We start from the raw sequence: 13,401 nt of genomic DNA, 5'->3' as shown, positions 1-13,401 counted from the left end.
CTGGTAAACTCCCACCTTGGAGTCAAAGGGACTCAAAACATTTAGTTACATTGCATCTCTCTGTGGTGCCTGACTGCCTCCTGGGAGTTGTAGTTTGGATATCTTATGCCCTCATTTTCCTCTATAGGTGAGGCTCCGGACTCCGTGATATCCCTTGTTTGACATTGTTCCTGTTCTTGTCTAAGATGGGATACTGTACACCTGGCATTACTTTAGGATTTTATACCTAATATATTTTGGAGTTCACTATTACATTACTTCAATAGTAGAAATTTTAACAAGTACCATTTTCTCATGACTTCGAATGATCATTAATTTAAATCTAACACAAATACTTAGGAGCTCAATGTGATTTATACATGAAAAAGGGTCTTCGAAAAAGTTTCTGTTTTAGACAAGTCAGCAACTTTTTTACAAGAGGGAAACTGCAAACTGAATAAATTTTATCTGTGTTCTTTGGCATTTTACTGACTAAAAATGAATTTTACAAACATATTTCATTGGCACAAGATATTAAGCCTTAGAACAAAGGAATTCATCTTTCATTTGTCTTTTAAAGTGATTTCTTGCAAAATACATTTGCTTTTTAAAAGTTCATCAGCATCTTTCATGCTAAATTGATATCACAATAACATGCTTAACCAGTACAAAGGAGCTGAGTGATTATTTTTAGTTCTGAATGAAAGCATCATAGCCACAGGCATGCAGATATGAGTTTCTCTTTATACCACATGTAATTATTTCCCATTCTGCTAGACTAGGCTAACACAGCTATAATACATTTAAACATTTGTGATTATTTTTTATTCTTATTTTTTGGTGTGCGCTTTGGGATTTTTGTTGGGCTCAATGCAGGGATAACTGGTTGTGGATTTGATGGCCTTTGTTGTGTCAGTAGGTTGGATTAGATGATGCAATGGCCCCTTCTGGCCTTTAATGACTCTGTTTATGTACTGGGGCCAATGGAAATGACAGCTTTCTTTTTAATTTACAGATCAGGTAAAACCTGGTAATGTGACATGTTAGTGTCTTCATTTTACCTGAGTAATCATTACATCAGATGGGAAATGCAGTGTTTTTACTCCACATTTATTAAATCATTTAGTCATATTAAATGGAGCAGCAGCTTTTAGAAATGCAAAATAGTTTAGCTGACTCTGCTGGAGGCCAGATCAGGTAGGTTCAATCTAGCCCCAAGCTAGGATATAAGAATTTGAGTATTTCTCTGAATGAAATGGAACTAGGGATGGAAGAGAAAACCAAGACTGGAAGGGGTCATTCAGAGGGTATAAAACTCTAAGCAATATGAAGCCCAGTTCTATGGAGCTGTCTGTGGAGTAGTTTGCAAGTGATGTTTGGGGGGCAGGGCCAGATCCACGCTTTAAATGGAGAGAACTAGAACCATGAATAAGGGTATCCTTGCTGGAGATTCAAGTTTCACTTCCATTGTGCAGCCATGGGGAGGAATCAACCCTAATCCTTTACCCTCATCCCACGGTTCTTTTTTGCACCAGAGATACCTGGGCTAGGTGCGGAGAAGTGGATTTGTCACAGTAAGATAAAGTTCTCCAAAATCTTGAGCCAGATTCTTAGCGGGTGAGTCAGAATGACTCTGTTTGAAGCAAATGGAATGACACCAACTTACACCCACTGTGAGAATCTGGCTGTTTGTGCAGGAAGTTGGGTAGGTAGAGTCCTAATGAACATTTTTTAGCACAAATTGAACTTGATTTTTTTAATAGCTTTGAGGTTTTAATTCAACATTTGGTTCAGAGCTAGGGGAGAAGAAAGGATAGAAATGGACATATTGAGGATAGGGAGCTATAACACTTAAAAAAAACATGCTTCTTCATCAGGCTAAGGACTTGATTCAGGAAAACACTAAACACATTCTTAAGTGTCATCCAGAATAGGAATAAGGATATTTTTCTGAATCAGGGCCTACATGGCTTTATCTTGGTAAAAGGAAAAAAAGAGAGATAAAGAACTAATAACAGACTCTCAAAGATATAAGACAATGATGTTCCTGTGATAGAATCATCCAATCCACATTAAGGTTAACTTTCACCTGAATTCAACTGACCACCTCTTGAACGCCTGTTAAACAAAACGTTCTAGACCTGAAAGGTCATTTACAGATACAAAAGTCATTGCAGATCAAAGTTCCGTATATCATACTTAGCAGGGTCTAGTAGTGTCTTATTTTTCCCCCTCATCAGTGTCATTGACATGCTGATGGAAACTTAGACAAATCACTTTACAATTCAGTGTCAAAGTTTACCATTCTCTATAGAAGGTGCTGTGATACTTTGCTCCAGATCCTCAGTGTAATAAATCAGCATGACTTCAATGGGAATATGGCAATTTACACACGGTGAGGATTCTGGACCTTAATGTTTGAAAAGTGCTTTAAGATCCTTGGATGGATTGCATAGTAGCCTTGAATGTACAGATCCTTGTATGGTGTTATGCACAGGGATATTGTGAGCTATATGTGGTGCAAATAATATTAAACATTAGGCATAGTACTTGGTACTTGGATGATGTAAATTTCAAGTCACCTGCATGCTCACAGGGCAAAACGTGTTCTCAGACAAATAAAAGCCTCAGTATGCTAGTGAGGTGCTTAGCAACACTTAACCCTTTTAGGTCTTATTAATGCTACTAGACAAAAGTGAAATTTATTTGCATGGAGGATTGCTCTCTTTAACACAGGATTGGGTTCCCTGGCTCTCCTTGTCCTGCCCATCAGTTTTTACCTTGCACTTATATACTGAACTCTCTTTGTAATCTGTAGGATCAAGCTCTTCCTTAAGGGAGATAGCATGATCTAATGGTGAGAATACTAGATATACGGATACATGGATTCAATTCCTGGCTCTGGCTCTGCCAGCTGTGTGACTCTGAGCAAGTCACTTCACCCTTCTATGCCTGTTTCTCTTCCCATCCCTGTCTATTTGACTGTAAGATCTTCAGGGTGGGGACTGTTTCTTACTCTGCATAGGTATAGTACTTAGTATAATGGTGCCCTTTAGATGCTGCTGTAATGCAAATAATATAAGCACAAGATGTTAATTATCTTCCAGTAAAAATGGCATTAAAGGCAAATCAAACAAGCAGCGTTACTCAGGTGGAATAGTTTCACATTTACTTTGTCTTTATCCTTGTTTAACATATACACACAATCAGATATAAAACATAAAACATAAGATTAAAGTAAAAGATTTATAATGTTGAAGGAAATATTTTAAGTGTGAAATCATCGATCTAGCAATTGGAATTTACAGTAATCATTAAAAAACAAAACAAAACTGAGAAGCACTTGTCAAACAAACTACAAATTAATATAATTCCTTGGAAAATTCTGTAGCTAATTTCTCTTTGTGATTAGCTTCATATCAGCAAGCTGGCGGAGAGATAATTATGTGTGAAATTATATGATAAGTCTTTTTGTATTTGCTGAAGTAGGGTGTTTTTTATTGCTTCAGGTGTGGAGGATCAAATTAATTGGATGAACTACTGCAACTTTCTCTCATCAACAGGAAAAATTCTAAGGCCTGTTCTACTCCTAAAACTCATACCTGTGTAGCTATGTCAGTTAGGGGTGTGATTTTTTTTTTTTTTTTTTTTTTTTTACTGACGTAGCTATGTTGGTATAAGCTCTAGTGTTTTCCCAGTATTATTTATGTCTCTCAGGCAACGGGTGTGAGCTATGCCAGCACAAGCACTCTTCTGCCGATATAAGCAACTTCTACACTAGGAGGATTTGCTAGGGTAGCTATATCAATATAGCTATGCCCACAGAACTTTTTAAATGTAGACAAGGCCTAAATTAGGGAATGAGCAAACTCTGAGAATTGCAGATTTGGGTTTTGTGATTGGCAGCAGAGATCATCACCTTTTAAGAGTCCAAACCTGCATCTGAGCTCTTCCTTTTGTCACATTCTGGGGAAATAAATCTCAGGATACAGGGTGTTAGTCCCAATGAAACCAAGCAGGAATTGAGCTCTGAAGTTATTTTCCATTTTTTTAAAATATTGCCCTAGAACACACAATCCTCCTTAGGTGGTCAGTTCCCCATGTAATAATAATAATAATAATTAATTAATAATAAAACATTTCTATTGTGATGCTGTTGCCACTGAACTTACTATGCAAAATTCATGTGCAGTTCCCCAAACTCTCGCAGAGTTAATTCAAGTGGGCTCCTATTTTCATCCTAACTGTTCACACAACCTTCCGCCAGTTATCAGATATTCTAGAGTATTTAAATTGAATAACGGAATGCTGATTTGCAGGAAACAGGTTGGATGACTATGTGCAACATATAAGGAAGTCTATAAATGCACCTTCCTTTCTATAAGACAGTAAAAGAACTGCCTCGCCTGTTCCTGCCCTGCTGAGCCTGCTTGCAATCAATTCCCAGCTTTGTGGCTCTTCCTGCGCGTGAGTTAATAGTCCTACCTGGCCACCTTAACCCCTTTCAGTCCTATGTGGGATGGATACCCTATCACAATGCCCAACTCACAGTGAATTTCTATAGGATTTGGGAGCCTAACTCTCTTAGGGTCCTTTGAAAATCCCAATCTAGCTCTATGCACAGGTCACTGATCTAGAAAATTTATCAGTCACTGCAATCACAGCTCACCATCTGACAATGTGTTATCAGATGGCAAGTTTCTGCAGATATCACACCAGATGTAAGAGAGTAATGATGGACTTCAAGTCTAATGTGTTGCTTTTTGACTGGAACTTTCCTCCGTGTGTTTGGTGCAGGATGGAAGGAACAGCAAAAAGTAATTGTGGGGAAAGTGGAGAAGTTGGTGATCAAGGCTTTTCAAAATTAGAGATTATTAGTACTATCGAGAGACAAGCATAATATGGGGATGTCTGTGTGTAAGCTTCCCCTTTTGGTTCTGCACATTAGCTTCAGTCATGATATAAAAAAATGTGCTTTTTTGGTTGTACAGATCTCACAAGAATGGGGAGAATTCTAACCAGGCAGATTGATGCTAAATTGTTTAATTTTACAGAGTGAACAGATTTGGACTAAAGTGAGACCAATAAACTAATTTTCACTTGTGATCTCATTCAATATCTGAATTCAGGTATTCATTGGTTTGATTTTAAACCCATTCACTTTTTCCTTCATCTGTTACTACAGGTTTCCATTAGCTCCTCCATGTAGTTAATTTGTAAAAAAATAAATATTAAGTCCAAAATTCAGGTGCTTAATGTATGGCACCTAAAAGCTAATCTGAATATCAGAAGCTCTGAACATCCAAAATAATCTCAGAAGTAGGGGTGCTCAGAAACTGTTTTTCAACAGAAAATTGGATTTTCAACAAATCAATTGTTAATTTTCTTGTGTGGAATGTGTTCTGCAGAAATTTTGTCTTTTTATTGAATAACTGACCACTCAAACGATTTTCCTCTATGGTTTGGGGTCCCTGGTTGGACCACATTTGCCATGAGGCACTGTGGTTATGAGATTCCCATGATTCATTGTACTGATCAGCTGGAGGGGAGGCTGCAGTGCATCATGGGATATCAGTTTGTTCCCGGATCCTGGATCATAGGCAAGAAAGGGTCATGAGGTGCCACGAAAATTTAGATGAACTGTTGAATTGACCTGAACTAAACTTTTTTTTTTCTTCATGCATAAGGAAAATCATTCTGCAAAACTGATTTTGAAGAACCACATTTTCCACTGACAAAAAAAAAAATGATGGAAAATTCCCAAACTGCTCTATTTCCTCATTAACTTCCATCTTTTTTTAACCATGTTCATCAACATGTTCCTCTGAGGTTTTCAAATATACTAATTAAGAACAGTACTTTGTACCACTTCCAGAAGTGGCCAACATGTCTGGCAGTGGGTCCTGGGGGGAATAGGGGCAGGAGGTCTCCGCGTGCTGCCCTGGCTTCCAGGCACTGTCCCCGCAGCTCCCTGGGAACCGCGGCCAATGGGAGCTGCAGGGATGGTGCCTGCGGACAGGGGCAATGCACAGAGCCACCTGCCCATCCCCCTCCAGGAACTGCTACCAGACACGCTGGCTGCTTCCAGGAGCAGTGAGGGGCCAGGGCAGGCAAGGAGCCTGCCTTAGCCCCATTGTGCCACTACCCGGCAGCTGCCTGAGGTAAGCGGTGCCTGGCCAGAGCCCACACCTGAACCCCTTCTGCACCCCAATGCCCCAGCCCTGAGCCCCCTCCCGCACCCAAATCCTCTCCCACACCTTAAGCCCCTCCCAGAGCCCGCAACCTGCACCCCCTCTTGCACCCCAACCTCCTGTCCCAGCCCTGAACCCCTCGTGCATCCCAACACCCTGCCCCAGCCCTGAGCCCCATGCACCCAAACTCCCTCCCAGAGCCCACACCCCTCCTGCACCCCAACCCCTTGTCCCAGCCCAGTGAAAGTGAGTGAGGGTGGGGGAGAGTGAGTGATGAAGGGAGGAGGGATGGGGTGAGTGGGGTGGAGCCTCAGAGAAGGGGCAGGACAGGGGCATGGCCTCGGGGAAGGGGCAGAGAGGGAGCGGGGCAGGAGCGTTTGGGTTTGTGTTATTTCTACCTTTTCTTTGAGATTGATCCTGGGTTGCACTTAAATTCAAAAAGTGATCATGTGCTTAAAAAGGTTGGAGACCATTGATCTAAGCACATGGGAGACCCCTTGTTTTCAACTAAGGCAAGTCACATGTGTTGACTAATATACACCGGATAGTGTGTGTGTGTGTGTATCATATTAATGTGTATTATCTGCACCTTCCATGCATTAAGGATAAATAGCACTCAGAACAAATAGAATAGCAGTTTTATAGGATAAATTGGCCTATTCCTTTACTATAGTTTTATGTTAAGTATCCCATAATAACTTATATTAGCTGAAATAAATGTTGGAATAGCTGATGGGGAACTTGTCAAAATCAAGATACATTTGTTCTATGTTTTAGTACAAGCTAGGGAAGTATCTTCATGGACCAGTACTTGGAATGCTAGTATCCAAAACAAAGGTAAGAAAGGAACAGAATAACAAGTTACGGAACTGGTACAAATTGATGGGTTGGATTTTAACTATGTGTAAAAAGATGTGTAACTTGTAAAATCATATATAAATAATACCAGCTGAAATGTGTAACTTTGGGAGCACACAATCTGTTAAGGTGAATGGAACATCACTCCATGGGACAGTTTCCCAGAGACTGGTATTGTATTGAACCTTTTTCCTGTACTATATTATTGGCTTATAGCAGTTAACCTGACTGGCATTGGCTATTTGGTCTCTTGAGTATATTTCATAGCAAACCAAAGCATGGTTAAGCAATTGACTATACAATTTCTCAACACACAGTTAAAATTAAGCACATACTTAAGTGCTTTGATGGTTCAGGGCCTTAGCTGATACTATTTTTCTCCATGACTCCCCTAACAATGAGTTCCACAGTCTAACTGTGCACTGTATAAAGAAGTATTTCCTTTTAGTTGTTCTGTGCTACTGTCCTTCATATTTAAATAGTGCTTCCTTGTTCTCATATTCTAGGAACAAAAAAAAAAAAAAGGAGGGGAGCGATAAACTTTCAGTACACCCTTCATAACTTTATACACCACATTCTAATTCCCTTTAACTTAATCTCTGTAATAACACTAGTCATTTCAATGTATTTTTATATGTGTTGAGCATAAATCAAGGACTTATTTGTGTCAAATTTTGCACAATTGCTATTTTTTCAGTGTTGGAAACTTTTACAGCTGAAACAAAACCCAAAACAAACAACTCCCTTCAGTTCTTCTTTCTGCTTGAATGAATCAAAGTGCATATATAGTACTAATTTTCAGCAAAATACCTAGACAGCTAATGCCTGTTAAAAAATAATCAGGACATGAAAGTGAATGAAAGACACAGGGATGAATTTAAGTGGCATACTGAGATTTCAGTAATTTAACAATGGGGGAGGAGTGCTACCTGTCTTCCCTACTCCTTCTTACTTACTAAGCACATAAGTGGGTCCTATTCAGAGTTACAGGGCTCCCAACACAAAAACAATAAAACACGTTATACCCCCTCCAGCCTAATTGCTAGGACTCAGCTCACCTCTGAATTCTCTCACCCTCCCACAGTGAGGGGGATAAAAAGTATCAGGGAGGATCTCAGCCTCTGAAGACTTCAGGTCAGCCCTTCTCCTTATAGGTAAAGCTTCACCACGGCCTGGGTCTCATTTATACTAGGAGCTGGTCCTTTTAGACTTTTTCTACACTGGACACTGGCTGCAAGTTGTGAGACCTATACATTTCCTTATTGCCTCCACAGTGCTGTGAGGAAGACAGGAAACCCTCAGGACTCCTGCTAATTTGGTCCAATGGGAAAAAAATTCCTTCCTAATACCCCCAGGGATGGGGAAAGGACAAGTTAGTTTTATAGTGTATTCATTCCAGGAAAGAGTGGGATTCACATCCTTTTGCATCTCCTTTGTATCCACTAGATGCTTTTGTCAGTTTCATTGCAACAGTTTTTTTGCTTTCCATAGTCAGGCTTTTTTTATCATGCAGTTGGTTAGACATGTTTTGGGCTGCAGGTAACATACATGACCAGATCAAAAAACTTTACTTTATCTAGAGTCTCCCATCCTGAATATTAATTAACATTAATAGAACTAACTGCATGGGAGCTATAAAATCTGTGTGAATAAAATTCAGACTTCTCTGGGCTGGCTTGGAGGTTGGCTGTGTTTCTGTCCAGAAAAATATTATCCAGTGCTTTGTCCTTTTTAAAAAAATATATGTTTGAAGTATGGGGAGAGTGGTGTTTTCTTTTTTGAATTTCAATATCACTTTAAAAATATTTACACAATCATAGTTGAAAGTATCAGATACTAGAAACAATAGGCTCTACTCTAAAATTTTTAAGGAGTACTGATGAGAACTTCTTCAAGATTTGTATTATACCTCCTAGTAAACAAAGTTTTAGAACTTTCTAGAAGCCCATCAGGGAAGGGGAAATGGGTAGTGTCATTGGTAATTGAAGGCAGGGGTGTAGCAGGTGGATGGATTCAAATGTCACTGGTTGTTGACAGTCAAGAAGTGGGTGGAGTGTAGAAATAGTAGGGGCTTAGTTTGCTAGAGTCTAGCAGCTTCTGGAAGGTAGGCAAGGCTATTGATGATAATGTGAATTTTCGGGCTCTGTATTTAATGGATAGCAAGGTTCATTATATGGCTTGATATTCCACAATGAAGAGAGGACTCTCACTATGAAAATGTGTTGTTTGCAGTGTTATTGAAGCAGTGTTGGTCCCAGGATATTAGAGACAAGGTGGGTAAGGTAATCTCTTTTATTGGACCAACTTCTGTTGGTGAAAGAGAGAGACTCTGTGTCATTTGAAAGCTTCTCTTTCACCAACAGAAGTTGGTCCAATAAAAGAGATTACCTCACCCTCCTTGTCTCATGATGAAAGTATGTTAATCTTCTTAAAATCATGTTTTGTCAGGGTTCTCTTTGTCAGGGTTTATATATATATATATATATATATATATATATATATATATATATATATAAATAATTTGGGTCAAATTGAATCCAAATGTTTTGGAAAAAGGTGTTGATGGTTGTGGTCATCTCTTTTAGCCTAGTGTTTAGTACATTCACCTGACGTGGGAAACTGAGGTTAAATCTCTGCCATTAACAGTGCACCAGATTTTCAAGTCTGAACTCCAAGGGGGAGGTAAAGAAGCAGCAGATCATCTTATGATGCACTTTGATCACCTGATGAGACTAATCAGAGATCACCTGACAAAATGGGTGAAGGTTATAAAGGAAAATCTCTTCTCAGCCATTTTTGAGAGAGAGGGAGAAGAGGCCACAGACTCCATGTTTGGAAGGAGAAGCCATGTGGAGGAGAGCAGGCAGGAGAGGAAGGATCCTGGTCTCCTTCGAGGACTCTGGTCTATGCCAAAAGAATACTCCAGAGTGGTGAGGAAACTACGGCAGAGAAATGTGTGTGTATTGCTTTATCTAGATCTATGTATTTGTCATGCTAGCTAAGCAAAGAATAATTTGTTTTAGAATCCTATGCAACATCTACATGTCTCTTTGATTCACTGTCACGTCTGTGAAGAAAGAAACTCTAAATCAGAGTCTCTCTGCATTTGCTCTAAGTGAAACAATTTTGAGTCACCACTCCTAACAGAAGCAGTCTTCAAAGTGCATCTGTTGTCAACTGATTTTGTTTAAACTTGTTAAGGATTTTGCAAGACAGACTCTACCAGAATATTGACATTTCAAGTCAGAGGTTAGGACTTGTCTGAAAATATTTAATAATTGTCCAATACTATAACTGTGGGAAAGTGTAAGTTGGATGAACTTGTATGTGCTGTGTTAAGTTAGTCTGGCAAACTAAACCAGTACTTTTCTAACCCAATACGCAATAATTGTAGCTGAATTGTAATTTAAATGTGTGTATGTTTTGAAGTGAATAAAAGACTCCACTGAATTAGTTTGCTATAGATACAAATAGAAAATATTTTTTTTATCATGTGATCAATTTTTTTTTATTTTCCTCTTTTTTGTCAGAGATAATAGTTTTGTTAAAAGTATTTCAGTAAGATTCTTTTTAATTTTCATTGCAGCTTAATTTTCATGATGATTTACTTTTCTGTTCTTCACACAAAACTGTAACATTCTCAGAATCATATGCTGCTCTTGGACTATATAATGCATGCAGGGAGCTCCCATTTTCCCAAGGAGTGGAAGGATAACCTTGTAGCTAAACTACAGAACTGAAAGTCAGGAGATTATATTATGGACTCTGTCATAGCCTTTGCATGCAATCTTGGGCAAATCCTTTCCATTGTTCAGTTGTCCTACCTGTAAAATTGGAATAATAGGATGTAAGGTTTCATTATTTGGAAAGTGGTTTAAGATCTTAGATAGACAGTGCCATAGAAAAGTAAAGTGCAGGTCTGGATCCTTAAAAATTGTGCAGAAATGTGTTCCTGTTTTAAAAACAAACAAACAAAAAGCCAATCATTTCATGCAAGTTAAGTAGAATGTTAAAAATCCAGACTCTAGTATTATTAATAGGAGTCCCATGTAAGAACTGAGGATAGTCCATGCTTCTTAATCAGTGGATATTCTTGCCTATGTTGCTGTGATATTTTGGGGTTCAATCCAGACCGTTAAGGAGTTATGTCACTGCCTGACCTGCAGCTCTGGGTGCTTTAAATTTTATGCTTCTGTGGCTTACTGCCCAGATACCAATAGCCAGTATACAAGTATGCAAGTCAAACCCTGGCCTCCACCAGCTCTAGTTCTTTTTGCAGAGTGACCCACAAACCTCTCCAGTCCTGAATTTCCCTAATTTCCCCTATCTGCCCTTTAGTGTCTAGTCCATCTGACTGTAACAATCACAGAACCTTATTAAGTTTGTTGCTCGTTTAAAGAGACAATACACTGCAGCTCATTTATTTAACTGGGGTTTGACAAACACGTATTTCAATCACAACATTGAATTGATTTATAGTAAAACACATTTTTTAACAAAAGGATTCAGCAATACCAGATATAAGGAATAAAGACAGAAAGGGTTATAAGCAAACAAAAGTAAAAATAAATCTACTAAGACTAAAAATTAATTTAAGCAAGTTACGATCTTTGCCTTAGGAGTTTTCTCACCTAAATTCAATTCCCAGAGACTGCAACCCATTTGGTTGAAGGACCCATCTTTCTCAGATTATAAGAGCTCTGGTCCCTGGTGTCTGTCCAGTGATGGATAACCTTGAAGTTCTCTCCCTTTTCTTTGACATAGTCCAGCAAACCTTTGAAATGTATTTTTTTGTAAAGGAAGCCCAGACAAAGTTTTTTCTCTCCTGCTGGAGAGTAGATGCCATGCTGCCTTCCCAAAGTTCATTGATCCTGCTTCAAGAAGGTTTTCTGGGTGTGCAGTCTCCATCTCCGACTGAGATAACTGTTCATCTTGACCCACTGGCCCTCCTGATGACTTTGTTTACCTTGCATGGAAATGTGCTTTCTTTGATTTAGGTCACACCTTGCCTAATTCACATTGGAGACACATTCAAGCAGGTGGAACCACATTCCTTTGTCTGAAACAGGAATGGACTAGGCACTGCTCACCAAATACATTTTTAAGAACACATTTCTAGCTCATATTCATAACTCTTTTTACACACTCTACATACAACATGAAAGAATATTAATGAGCAGTGAGTTTTAGTTTTCCAATGATATATTACATGACAACTTTTATATATATATCATGACAATAGAGCATTAGATGTAGTGAGTATGTCAGGCGTGAGAAAAGTTGATGACACCGAGTAGTGAACTACCAATAGGACTCAGTGTCACAATTACATTATATTCAGAGGTTTTATTGTTTGTTTCATTCACAAGGATGACTAGCATTAAACTTTAAGTTCTAAGAATGTGCTGAAATGACAACTAGTAGACCCTTTATTAATTACAGTGTGGAAGTGTAACAAGAATAGGATTTATATGTCCTGACTCAAGTGTGTTTTAATGTGCTAGAGAGGTGTCTGGTGGTGGCCAACAACCCACATAAAAGCAAGAGCAGGACAAATCAGTATATGCATAAAATCATTGTAAAACAATAACCAATACATTTTGATGGGCCAGAATCTCCATCAAGGTTAACTGACTTGTGCTAAAGTCCTTGAGACAGATTCACACCTGGAAAAGTCAGTGCAGATGGGTTTAAGGAAACACACAGAAAATGAGGGTAGATTAGATATAAAGGCAGAGGGACCATAATGATCATCTAGTCTGACTTCTTGTATAGCACAGGTCATAGAATGTCCTTGAATTTATTTCTGTTTGAACTAGAGGATGTTTTACAAAAACTTCCAATATTTATTTTAAAATTGCAAGTTATGGAGAATCTACCAGAAACCTAGGGCAATTGTTCCAATGTTTAATTACTCTCACACTTAAAAATGTGTGCCTTATTTTGAGTCTGAATTTGTCTAGTTTCAGTTTCCAGCCATTGAATCTTCTTATACTTTCTTCTGCTAGACTGAAGTACCCACTGTTATTAAATTTATTTTCCTCATGTGGTGGCTTATAAATGGTGATCAAGTCAATCCTTAAATTTATTTTTTGTTAAGCTGCATAGATTGAGCTCATTGAATCACTGACTGTAAGGCACGTTTTCTAATCCTTTAGTCATTCTCATGGCTCTTCTCTGAAACATCTTCAAAATTTACAACATCCTTCTTGAATTGTGGACACCAGAATTGGACACAATATTCCAGTAGCAGTCAAACCAGTGCCAAATACAGAGGTAATAATATAATCTCCCTACTCCTACTTGAGATTGCCCTGCTTATCCAAGGATTTCATTAACACTTTTGGTCATTGCACTGCACTGGGAGCTCACG

This window comes from Trachemys scripta, chromosome 1 (genome assembly GCF_013100865.1).
Source record: "Trachemys scripta elegans isolate TJP31775 chromosome 1, CAS_Tse_1.0, whole genome shotgun sequence".
Taxonomy (NCBI): domain Eukaryota; kingdom Metazoa; phylum Chordata; order Testudines; family Emydidae; genus Trachemys; species Trachemys scripta.
The sequence above is the reverse complement of the archived record's forward strand: the minus strand, read 5'-3'. Positions refer to the sequence as shown.